At 38.6% G+C, this 12,156-nt stretch overlaps 1 protein-coding gene across 2 annotated transcripts in view; it reads right to left on the reverse strand.

Annotated features, from left to right (window-relative positions):
- The window catches only part of CD58 (CD58 molecule), an 81,064-nt gene that overhangs the window by 15,524 nt on the left and 53,384 nt on the right, over positions 1-12,156 (reverse strand). The window lies entirely within an intron of this gene.

A 12,156-nucleotide genomic window follows, 5' to 3' on the forward strand; every position in this document is an offset into this window, starting at 1 on the left:
ATGTATTACAACAGAAACTGCTTTATGCTCCAAGTACATGTAAAACTGCCATTCAAAAATGTGAGAAGGGAAAAGGACATATGTACACAAATTTTTATAGCATTTTTTTTTTGGTGGCAAAGAACTAGAAATTGAGAGGATGTCCATCAGTTGGGGAATGGCTGAAAAAATTGTGGTATATGAAGGTAATGGAATACTATTGTGCTGTAAGACATGATGAGCAGGCAGATTTCAGAAAAACCTGGAAAGACTTACATGAACTGATGCAAAGAAATGACCCAAACCAGAAAAACATTGCACACAGTAACAGCAACATTGTATGACAATTACCTATGATTGACTTTGCTCTTCTCAGTAATACAATGAGGCAAGACAGTTGACTCATGATGGAAATGCTAACCCATCCAGAGAAAGAGCTGATAGAGTCTGAATGCAGATCAAAGCATTTTATTTTCATTTTTTTGTAGTTTTTCCTTTTGTTCTCTTTCTTCTTTCACAACACAACTAATATGGAAGTGTGTTTCATATGATTGCATATATTTATATGATATAACCTATATCAAATTACTTACCATCTTAGGGAGGGGGAGGAGAGAGAGGGAGAAAATTTTAATTCAAAATTTTATTTAAAAAAAAAGAATGTCAAAAATTCTCTTTACATGTAATTGGGGAACAAATACTATTTAAAAGGAAAAAAACGTGAGAGGCAGCAGGTAGTAGTGGAACTACCTGCCTCAGACACCTCATGGCTGTGGATTCTGGGCAAATCACTTAACCTCTCAATTTTGAGCAACTCTCTAAGACTGTAAATTGTAGGCAAAAGATGCCAACCTATCCCAGTGGAGCAAGTTTCTCCATCCAGGAGTCTCTTACAGCATAGAATTTACAGGTCTATTTCCTTCCTTATTTACAAATCTATAACAAGCCTTAGTCTTCCTTATAAACTCAGGAGTGCATAAAGAGAGTTCTCTTCCCTAAGTACTAGTGGGAAAATCCTCTCTCTTGCATATTTTGGAAACCCCTGGGGCCAGAACAGGTAAATTGATAGCTCAAGGTGTCAGGATGCTAGGGAAAGTCCCTGTATCCCTGCTGTCTGATGATCAACAAGGATACCAGTATAGATCACCCAGTTCCCTGGAATGCAAATCCAGCAATCTTGCCATCATACTATGTATGCTATCTCTCTTGTATTTGTATCCTCAGTCCTCAGCATAGTATTAGGCATACAGCAAAGGCTGAATAATTGTTTTTTCATGCCTTCATTCATTCAAGGAGATTCAATTCATCCATTCAGTCATTCATTCACAGGTTAGTCTTGTGGCTTTAAGCAACAAAAATAGAAGATACCAGTTACCTCGATAAGTGTTACCCATTAAGCTACGGTCACTCATTCGTAATTCATAATTGCTAAATTAATTTGCCATATTGCCCAATTATTTAGCAAGGAATGAAACAAAAATCAAGTAGGTGAACTCTGAGACTAGGGAAGGTCTAGATTATAATGTAGGATGTTGCCCAGGCTGTAACTAGGGTTCTTTAATCCAGGAAGTCAAGTTTAAAGAGGACCTTGAGAGTCTCTGTATTCCCTCTGAGAAATAACTGAGCTAAGCACACAACAAAAGGAATTATGAAGATAAGGAAGCTACCTTATCCCATACTTCCTTGATCTAGGTGAGCTTCTCCTTGATTGGGTTATTCCCTGGTCCCTCCTCAAGATTCTTCCCTTAGTGGTCTCATTCAATATCTTGGGGCTTCTGATCATAAAGGGCAACCTTTGTATCACTGCCAGGCAGAGTGATGTTCCAGGTTTCTTTCCCCATTGGGTCTTGCATCCTCAGGCCCAAGTGGGTCAGCCTGCCTGGCCACAACTGAATTTCTCTTAAGAAGTTGATTTGAGAACTCCTTTCCTGATGTTTGCTCCAGATATGGCTGGGATCGATGTCTGGTGGTGCCTCCAAAACAGTCAAGGGGCAGCATGAAGGGACTGTGGGTTTGCAGGAAAGGAATCAGAAGGAAAATAGAGAATGCTAAAAATATATTTCATAGGCCTTGAGGTGGAAAAGACCTCAAAGATCCCATTAGATTATGAGCTTCTTGACAACAGGGATCAGAACTATGTTTTCGCCTTTCTTTGAAGATACAGCCCTCAGTACAATGCCTGGCATGTAGTAAATGATTAACAAATGTTTTCTGACTGACTGATCTATTTCAAACCCCTCAATTTTTATGTTTACGTGGGGGACTGAAGCCTAAAGACTTGCCCAAGTGAAAAGACTTGCCCCAAAACATATAGACAGTAACACAACAGGGACTGGAACTCAGGGCTTTCTTCACCTCACCTTTTAGCAGAAGCTTAGCTCTGCCAATCACCAATTTACACTACTCAGACCGGCATTCAAGCCCCTGAAGTTGTCAACGTCCCATCTCTATCACTCTGAGGCCTATCTAAACTTAATTCCCCAATACATTCCACTGGCTGGTAGACTCTTACCACTCCCAAAGATGGCCTTGGTTAATGCTGTCCCTCCCTGCCTTAAAAATCCATCTGGTCTTTCTACTATTATGACTTAAATTCCAAACCAAACCATGAAACCTATCAGGGGATTGAAGTGGAAGGCCTCTGAAGTTACTCCCTGCCATGATCCTAAGGGCAAGGTACATGCTAGGGAAAAATAATCCCAGCGCTCATAAAACCTGTACCTGTAGTCTACTGGGAGGGGTGTGCGCGCGTGCGTGCGTGTGTGTGTGTGTGTGTGTGTGTGTGTGTGTGTGTGTGTGTGTGTGTGTGTGAGTGTGTGTGTGTGTGTGTGTGTGTGTGTGGTGGGGGGAAGAGTACAACATCTAAAGAGAAGGGATTCTTTTTTATTTATTTATTTTTAGTGTTTTAAAATCACTGCCATAAAACTTAGATTTTTTCCCCCCTAGCTGCCCCCCACTATCCCTCTCTCTCCCCGAGACAGCATACAATTCTATATAGGATCTACACATACATTCCTATTGAATACATTTTCACTATAGTCATGCTGTGTAGAAGAACTAAAATAAATGGGAGAAATCATATAACAAACCAAAACATAATAGAAAAGAAAATGATCTGCTACATTCTGTGATTGAATTCCATAGTTCTTTCTCTGGATGTGGAAGGTATTTTGCCTTAGAAGATCCTTGGGAATTTTTTTTAAGTCCTTGCAATGCTATGAAGATCCAAGTCTACCAAAAAAACTCTCACACACTGTGGTCATTGCTGTGCACAAAGTTCTCCTGGTTCTGCTCCTTTCACTCAGCATCAGATCATATAAGTCTTTCCAGGCCTCTCTGAAGTCTTCTTCTTCATCATTTCTTATAGTACAATAGTATTCCATTACATTCATATACCATAATTTATTCAGCCATTCCCCAATTGATGGGCATCCCCTTGATTTCCAGTTCTTGACCACTACAAAGAGTGCTGCTATAAATATTTTTGCACATGTGGGACCCTTTCCCATTTTTATGATCTCTTGAGGATACAGTCCTAGAAGTGATATTGCTGGGTCAAAGGGTATACACATTTTTGTAGCCCTTTGGGCATAGTTCCAAACTGCTCTCCAGAATGGTTGGATGAGCTCGAAGCTCCATCAACAGTGAATTAGTGTTCCAACTCTCCCACATCCTCTCCAACATTTATCATTTTCCTGTTCTGTCATGTTTGCCAATCTGATAGGTTTGATGTGGTACCTCAGAGTTGTTTTGATTTGCATCTCTCTAATCAAAAGTGATTTAGAGCATTTTTTCATATGATTATAGGTATCTTTAATTTCTTCCTCTGAAAATTGCCTGTTGATATCCTTTGACCATTTATCAATTGGGGAATGACTTGTATTTTTGTACATTTGAGCCAGTTCTCTATATATTCTAGAAATGAGGTTTTTATCCCCAAGATTAGCTGTAAAAATTCTTTCCCAATATATTATATCCCTCTGAATTTTGGTTGCATTGGGATTGGTTGTGCAAAAACTTTTCAGTTTAATGTAATCAAAATTATCCATCTTGCACTTCATAATGCTTTCTATCTCTTCTTTAGTCAAAAATTCTTTCCTAAGAGAAGGGATTCTTAACCCGGCTTCATGAACTTGTTTTGTTTGGGAGGTGGAAGTGGTGAGGCAATTGGGGTTAAGTGATCTCCCCAGGGTCACACACTTAGTAAGTATCTAAGGCCAGATTGGAATTCGGCTCCTCCTGACTTCAGGACTGGTGTTCTATCCATTTCGTCACCTAACTGCCCCATGAACTTGTTTTTAAAAAAAAAATTTTGAAACTACATTTCGACTATATAAATTTTCCTTCATAATTTCATGTTTTATTTTATGCATGTAAAATCATTATTCCAAGAAGGAATCCATAGGTTTCACTAGTATGCCAAAAAGAGGTTACGATCATGACTTTCCAATTTGGAATTATGCAAATAAAGTTACTAAGACATCCATATCCTTTAATCCAGAGATTCCATTATAGGGTTTATACTCCAAGGAAGCTGTTGATAAGAAGAAAGTTCCCATACACTTCAAAATATTTATAGCAGCACTTTTTTGTAATAGCTAATAATTGGAAACAAAGTAGATGCCTATCAATTGGAGAAACGCTAAACTCTCTGTGGTGCAGAATATAATGGATTATTATGGTGCTCTAAGAAATGATGAATATGGAGAAGCATAGAAAGAGCTATATGAACTGATACAGAAGTAAGTAAGCAGGGTACATAGGAAATAGTTAATAAATGCCATTTAAGCATATATTAACTGTTTAATTAATAATTATTTCATTTCATATATTGTTTAATAAAATAATACATACAATGACTCCAGTAGTGTAAACAAAAAGAACCATAAACATACAAAAATTAAAAGTGAATGTTGCCAAATTATAAAAAATAAGCATGGCTTGAAAGAAAATGGATCTATGAGAGGTCACTCCCAACCCACCCCTTCGGGGACAGGTCAAGTTCATTGGTGTGGAACACTGCACCTGTTTTCAGACTTTCAATGGACTGATTAGTTGCATTGACATTTTCCTCCTTTCTCTTTTGCTTTCCTTTCCTTTTTTTTTCTTTGAAAAATACTATTTTTTACATAGGATGGTTCTCTGGGAGGGGGGAGACACTGGGGAAAACCATGATAATATAAAAAAGATCAATAAAATCTTACTTTTTTAAAGAGTATCACACCTTCTCCTTAGGTGGTAAGGGATAACTATTGGGCATCTCTGTTTCATTAGTAACTCAAAGCATCAAGCAATCTAAAGAAAAGCCTTCAGCATGTTGGGTGGACACACTGTGGAGGAGATGTGTAAGGGGATTTGGATAAGACTATGAGAACTGGCATAACACAGTGGGTAAAAAGATCGCCTCCCTTAAGAGGATACAGATGCCAGCTTGCACTCTGCATCTTTCAGTGCCCAGAGCATCTTTCTAAAATTATAAGTTGAAGAAAAGGTTGAGATCTGAATTGGTAAAGGGAATTTCCTCCCTGGAATTTGCACATAACAATGAAATCAGAGGGTCACAAAAAATGAACAAAAGTAGCACAGGATGGACAGGTTGTGTTGAAATTGAAAGGAAACACCCAGATCAGTGATACCATAAATCCATTAAAATCTTACTGTATTATACACAATTTAAGATGATATTATTTATTTGACATTATAATTTACGTTCCTAAGGTGTAGCTCAGTGGATAGAGTGCTGAGCCTGGAATCAGGAAGACCTGAGTTCCATTCCTGCCTCTGATAATTACTAGCTGTGTGACCATGGGCAAATCATTTAACTTTTGTCTACCTCAGGTCTTCTCATGTATAAATAGATATAATACTAGCATGGGGTTGTTGTGAAGATCAAATGAGAATATATGTAAAGAACTTTGCTAATTTTAGAGTACAATATAAATGTCAGCTGTTATTACTGCTTTTATTATTTTTAAACATGCCAACACAAAGACTCGTACTCCAAATACTGGCACAATCTCTTCCGAGAGTCTCATTACACTTACCGATGCCAGATAACTCTTTTATTAAAATATGCAAATATAACTGCAGAGCTCCACAACCCAACTTTCCCCAATTCTAGATTTTCAGGTTACTCTAAATCCCATTCTTTCAGAGACATACCTTAATCCTCCAGGAAAACAATCATAACCACAGCCTGATTCAGGGTCTACCTGGAAAGGAAACAGCCTATGGGCTGGCTTCATGACTAAAATATGAAATAATAAACCTATTCATAAGTATTTATGATTAATTAATGCAATTCATTTCTCATTAAGGAAAGAGATTTATATGCACAACTCTAAAAAAATGCCTGATTTAGTCTATTTAAGGGTATTACTGCAGTTTGGATTGAGGGCAAAGTACATCATCTCACTTGTATTTAGTACAGTGAGAAGGAAAAACAACACCAGAGGTAGCCATTTCTCAGCAGTATAGAATTTCTCAGTCTGGAAAGCCCTTTACACTTTGTAGTAAAGTGAAGAGAGAGCTTGATTAGGATTCAGAGAACCTAGCTTCAAATCCATCTCAGCCACTTACTGCCTTTATGGCCTTGAAAAAGTCACATAACTTCTTTGGGACTCAGTTTATTCATCTGTAAAATGTGGGGTTGGACAAAATTATCTCTAACTTCCTTTACTGCTCAAAATCTGAAATTCTGATTATGCTGGTAAATATTTAACAATCAGCTCTCCCAAAAGCAGAGAATACTTTTAAAAGCTCTGGTTAGCATTCAAAAGCCCTTCTTAACCTCTTCCTACCTTCCCAGTCTACTTACACCATATTCCCTGCCAGGTGACAGTGGCCTCCTCCATCCCTCAGTTCTAGGCATTTTTTTCTAGCTGTACTTCCCCTCCCCCTTTGCCTAAAATGCTCTTCCTCCTCTGCTCAGACTACTGACCTCTCTGGTTTCCTTTAAGTCCCAATTAAAATCCCATCTTCTACAGCAACTCTTCCCTATCTCCACTTAATTCCAGTTCTTTCTATTAAGCATTTCCTATCTATCCTATATGTAGTTTGTTCTGTATATATCTGTTTGCCATGTTGTCTCCCCCATTAGATCATAATCTCCTTGTGAGCAGAAACTGTCTTTTTGCCTCTTTTTGCATCCCCAGTACTTAAACACAGTGCCTGGCACATGGTAAGCACTTAATAAATGCATTTTCTCCATCACTTTCTGAAGTGTAATAGATCTAATAGAAATGGATCCCTGCAGGTCATATGTTGACTTAGAATACCAGAAAATGACATTATTATAATGTATTGTGCTTTTATTTATTTTCATTTACTTTTTTTCATTTATTCAAAATTCATTTCATTATTTATTCACCACTGTCCAATTACATTTTAGTCTGGTTCAGGCTAATCATCTGTTAGCATGTGTAGTACTCCTACTCTAGACAAACAATAAACAATATATAAATCCTGATTTATAGCTTTGCCAATTTCCCAGATGTCGTTGCTTACACTGAAAATTTAACAATCAGCTTATCTGAGTATGAGCTGGCTCCCCATACATCCCTGAATGGTTTTCCCAGAAAGGGATTTAAAGGAGCCTCAAAGAGGCAGAGAATGGGAATTATGACAAAGCAAGTCATAGCTATAAGTGAAATAGGAGTTTGCCTACATTATATTATTTGAAGGATCCCAAGATGTTCCCACAGAAAATCGAAAACTCTCTCTGCTAAAATTCTACGCTGAGAGTCATTCCTTTGAATAACCATCTTCTTTAAAAATAAACACATAGCCTTAGGATTAATTCTCCCTCTCTCTGTTAATGGCACTGCCATTATTCTAGTGACCCAGATTTGACATCTCAAGAACCATCCTGACTCCTCCTTCATTGCCCACAGGCAATTGATCTCCTGTCTTTCCTGACTTGCTCTTGTTAAATATGTTTTATGCTTTTAGCACAACTACTGGTCCTTCAAATATCTCTCTAGCTTAATAGACTGTTAGAACTGAAAGTCCAGCCAGTCCCACACCTTAATTTTCTATGTGATGATACGTGAATCTAGCTTCAGACACTTATTACATGTGTGACCTTGGACAAGTCACTTAACCTCTGTCTGCCTCAGTTTCCTCATCTGTAAAATGGGGATAATAATATCACCTACCTCTCAGAGTTGTAAGGATCAAATGAGATATTTGTAAAGTACTTAGCACAGTGCAAGTCTCATAGTAGGTGCTTAATAGATGTTTATTTCCTTCCTTCTTTCTTAATACCCTCTCCTCTTTCAGATCCCCTGACAACATTTAGTTTTGGTTTTCTGATTGTTTAAACAAGGAAAAGCTACGTAGCCAGAGTGACAAATTTAGTACTGTGATCCCAGTAACTTCCTTTTCAGATGAAATATCGCTCCTTCCTCTCTATCATTTGCTATTCCAATCTATTAGCTTGGTTCTAACCATTTCCTTCCTTTCTCAGTTTAGACTCCAGAAATAACCACTTTAGCAGCGATCTGGTCCTGGAATCCCTTGTCTAAAGGCGATCCCCTGCTTTCCATTTGCTCAACTCCCAACCCTGAGTCACTCACTGCCAAGTGGTGGGTTGGAGCCAGAGCCAATTGTGAAATTTTCAGTGTATTTGTACCTCCGGAATCAGCAAATGCTTCAGATGAAGACTTGATTTGATCTTTTGTTGACTGCCTGCACTTTAGAAAAGTGACCAGAGAAAATGCAGATTAAACTTAAAAGTGTGTCCTGCATACGGGCTGTTGTTTGTTGTTTTTGGAAAACAACAAACTTTTACTAGGCACCATTGGGTCACTCCCATCATTTACTTTCTCTGCCCTTACTTCTGAATCACTTTGAACTGCTGTAAGAAGTCCCCCAATATGTGCTCGCAGGCTTCACTACAAATCTGTCGTCTCATTCAATTGGGCTCTCACTCTTAGAAAGCAATCTCTATTTATCCAGTATTGACTCCCCTTACAAAAACACTCAGGCTCCCATATCTAAAACAAACAAATAATCCTTCCCTTGTAAATTTCTGGAAATTTACAATTTCTGAAATCTCTAGGGCTAGTTCTCCACTTTCTAATCATCAATTCACTCACACTTAAACCTTCAAAGTTCTATTTCTGTCTATACCACTCTTTTCCAATTGTTCTCACCAAGGTTACTATAAATGACCTCTAATTGCCAAGACTGTCATTCTTCAGTTGACACCCTCCCCCTCCTCCCACCCCTATCTCTCACCATTCCTTTCTTCAATTTCCTAGCAACGAGGTGGCAAAGTGGATAGAGTTCTGCATCTGGAGTCAGGAAGAGAGTGCAAATCCAGCCTCAGATACTAGCTGTGTGACCCTGGACAAGTCACTTCTGCCTCAGTTTTCTCAACTGTAAAATGGGGGTAATAATAGCACTTACATCCCTTGTGAAGATCAAATGAGATATCTGTAAAGTGTTTAACACAGTGCCCAGCAACAGTAGGTGCTGAATAAATACTTATTTCTTTCCTTTCCTTCTTTCTTAATACTCTCTCCTCTTTTAAATTTCCTTACAATATTCTCTCCTGGGTTTCCCATTGTTTAATAAGTGAAAGCAACTCATTCACTCTAACATAAACACATGAATTACAAGTGAATGTGCTGCCTCAGGTGGTAGGTGGTAGGCAGTAGGGCCTCCAGCTCAGAGGACCTGAAACAAAGTCTGGAAGACCTTTGGTGGGGATAGTGTAAAAAGGCAGGCTTCTAAGGTCTATTTCCTGGATTCTAGGATTCCTCAACTAGCTGATCATTCTCTTCCTTTCTCCCAGTATTGTACAGCCTGTTCCTACCAATGAGGTAGAGGGAAACTCTACCAGGGTAGAAGTATATCCTACCTGGACCCAGTTGAGTTCAGGCCAGCTCCCCTTCCACTGGATCTTTGGTCTAAGGTCCCTATTTAGGCACAAACATTACCCAAGCTCAAAGACTGCATTCCTTAGCTTTAACAGACATTCAGGGATGTAGGAGGCAAAATCCTAGTACTTGTCATTGCATCACCAGATAATGGGAAAGTCCTGAATCCAGGCAAGTCATGAAGAGCAGGCTATGACAACATGGAGCAGTGCAGAATCAGTCACTATGTGCCAGCCAACCTTGATGAAAGGCTGAAAGCCTGTCTCCTTAGCCTTTGGAGAATGTTCCAGCCAGTTCCTGGAAAAGGGTTGCCTGCGGCATACACTTTGATCTCATCTCCTTAGCACTAATCTCATTTCCCTAAGATGCTGTAATAAAAGAGAAGGCAAGAGGGCACTAGCCCCTCCCCTTTTAGACAGGTTTACCCATTAGGATTGTTTTTCCTTTTGTCAACAAGTTGTTTATAAAAGCAAGGGGCAACTTTCCTTAGCAAAATTCTGATACATCATGGGTCGACATAGGAAATTAAATGGGAATTTGGGAGGAGTTTTTCGGAAACCACAGATGACACACCAAGGCCAGCAGACAACACAGAAAAAGTTTAAACTCAGAAATGCATAAATGTGACTGGTATTGTAAAATATCAACATATTTTATCTTTTAATACCATAATAATTCAGACTTCTGTGGTGTGAAGGGAAGACCAAAAAATTTTCCACAGATTTTCTAGATTGAGGAGGTGTTGCCTCCCTTACCCCCATGAGGTGGAAGAGATAACTGTAAATTTCTTTCACTTTCTTCCCTGTGTTTATTTTAATCAGGCAAGGACTCAAAGATTTCTTTTAACAGGACCAAATAGAGATCATTCACTATCTTTTCTCTGCCTCCATATGTCCTTAAATAAGGCTGACACAATATATACTAAGCATGAATATGCTTCTTGTGGTAGCTCACAGGATCAGAGATGGAGATTAGAAGGAGTCTTACAGGCAATCCAGACCAACTCTTTCTTTATAGATTTTAAAGATGAGGAAACCAAGGCTAAGAAAGCCAAAGTAACTTGCCCAAAGTCACAGAAGTACTAAAGGTCAGAGGCTCGATTTGAACCCAAGCTCCTTTGATTCCAGAGTCAGAGAATGCACTTTTCATTGTACTACAACAAATCCTTTGAACCTAATAGGACCCAGACTGGTTCCTCACTGGCTCATTTTCCTCCTCTTGCCCTCTAAGAGTCTGTCAGGGAGTCAATCAATATTAAATACCTCCTATGTGCCAGGCTATGTGCTATTATGTTAGCAGTTCAAAGGAAGATAGAAGGTAGTCTCTGATATCAAGGAGCTCACTATTTAACAAGGGAAACAACATGCAAATAAGACTCTGTCTTGACATTGTCTCTCTTGGTGATTTGACATTCACATCCCTGGCTTCATTTATCATCTCTACTTTGATTCATAAATCTAGGTACCCAAGCACAATGGTTCCCCTACCTCCAAAAGGATATCCTGCTAACATCTCCAACTCAGTTTATTCAGAATATACAATGAATTCACTCTATCAGTCCCCATGTGACTCACAATCCTAATTTTCTTATCTCCATCCATGATTCACCCCATCACTCTAGTCTAAAACCTCAGGGCAATGTCTTCCCTCCCTCATCATATGCCTAACATGTCCTAATCATCACCGCCTATTTATTTTTGTTCTTGATGTTCCTTATATCCTTTTCACTTTCAATGGCAACACTCTCATCCAAACTTCCATTCCTCATCTACTGTGGGTCATACAATCAGGGGTATAATAGGAAATGTTTAACAACAAACTATTATTGCAGGGATATGGTGGGAAATGTTTAACATCTGCCTCCTATTTGGGGAGAAATGTGCACAATATGCACTTCAAATTAAATCTGCCTTAAGAACATTTTTTCCATCACTTTATTAAGTCTAGACAATCAAGAAAACAATAAATCAAGCCCTATTTTGTAGAATTTTCTGATTTCTAAGATATAAAGGCTCAGACAGAAAATTGAACAACTGGCTTCTATGAGCTGGCTCAAATTAGCTTTCCTAAAATACTGCTTTAATAATAACTAAAACTGATATAGCACTTCAACATTTATATACATGATATCATTTGATTTGCATACAATTTTGTGAGGTACTTCATGTATTATTATCCCCATTTTATACATATGGAAACTGAGGCTGAGAGACCATGAAATGTCTTTCACAACCACTATTTTAGTGGTGGGATTTGAACCCAAGTCTTCCAGGGTCAAAGATGGGTGCTTTAT

This window comes from Notamacropus eugenii, chromosome 2 (genome assembly GCF_028372415.1).
Source record: "Notamacropus eugenii isolate mMacEug1 chromosome 2, mMacEug1.pri_v2, whole genome shotgun sequence".
NCBI classification, from domain to species: domain Eukaryota; kingdom Metazoa; phylum Chordata; class Mammalia; order Diprotodontia; family Macropodidae; genus Notamacropus; species Notamacropus eugenii.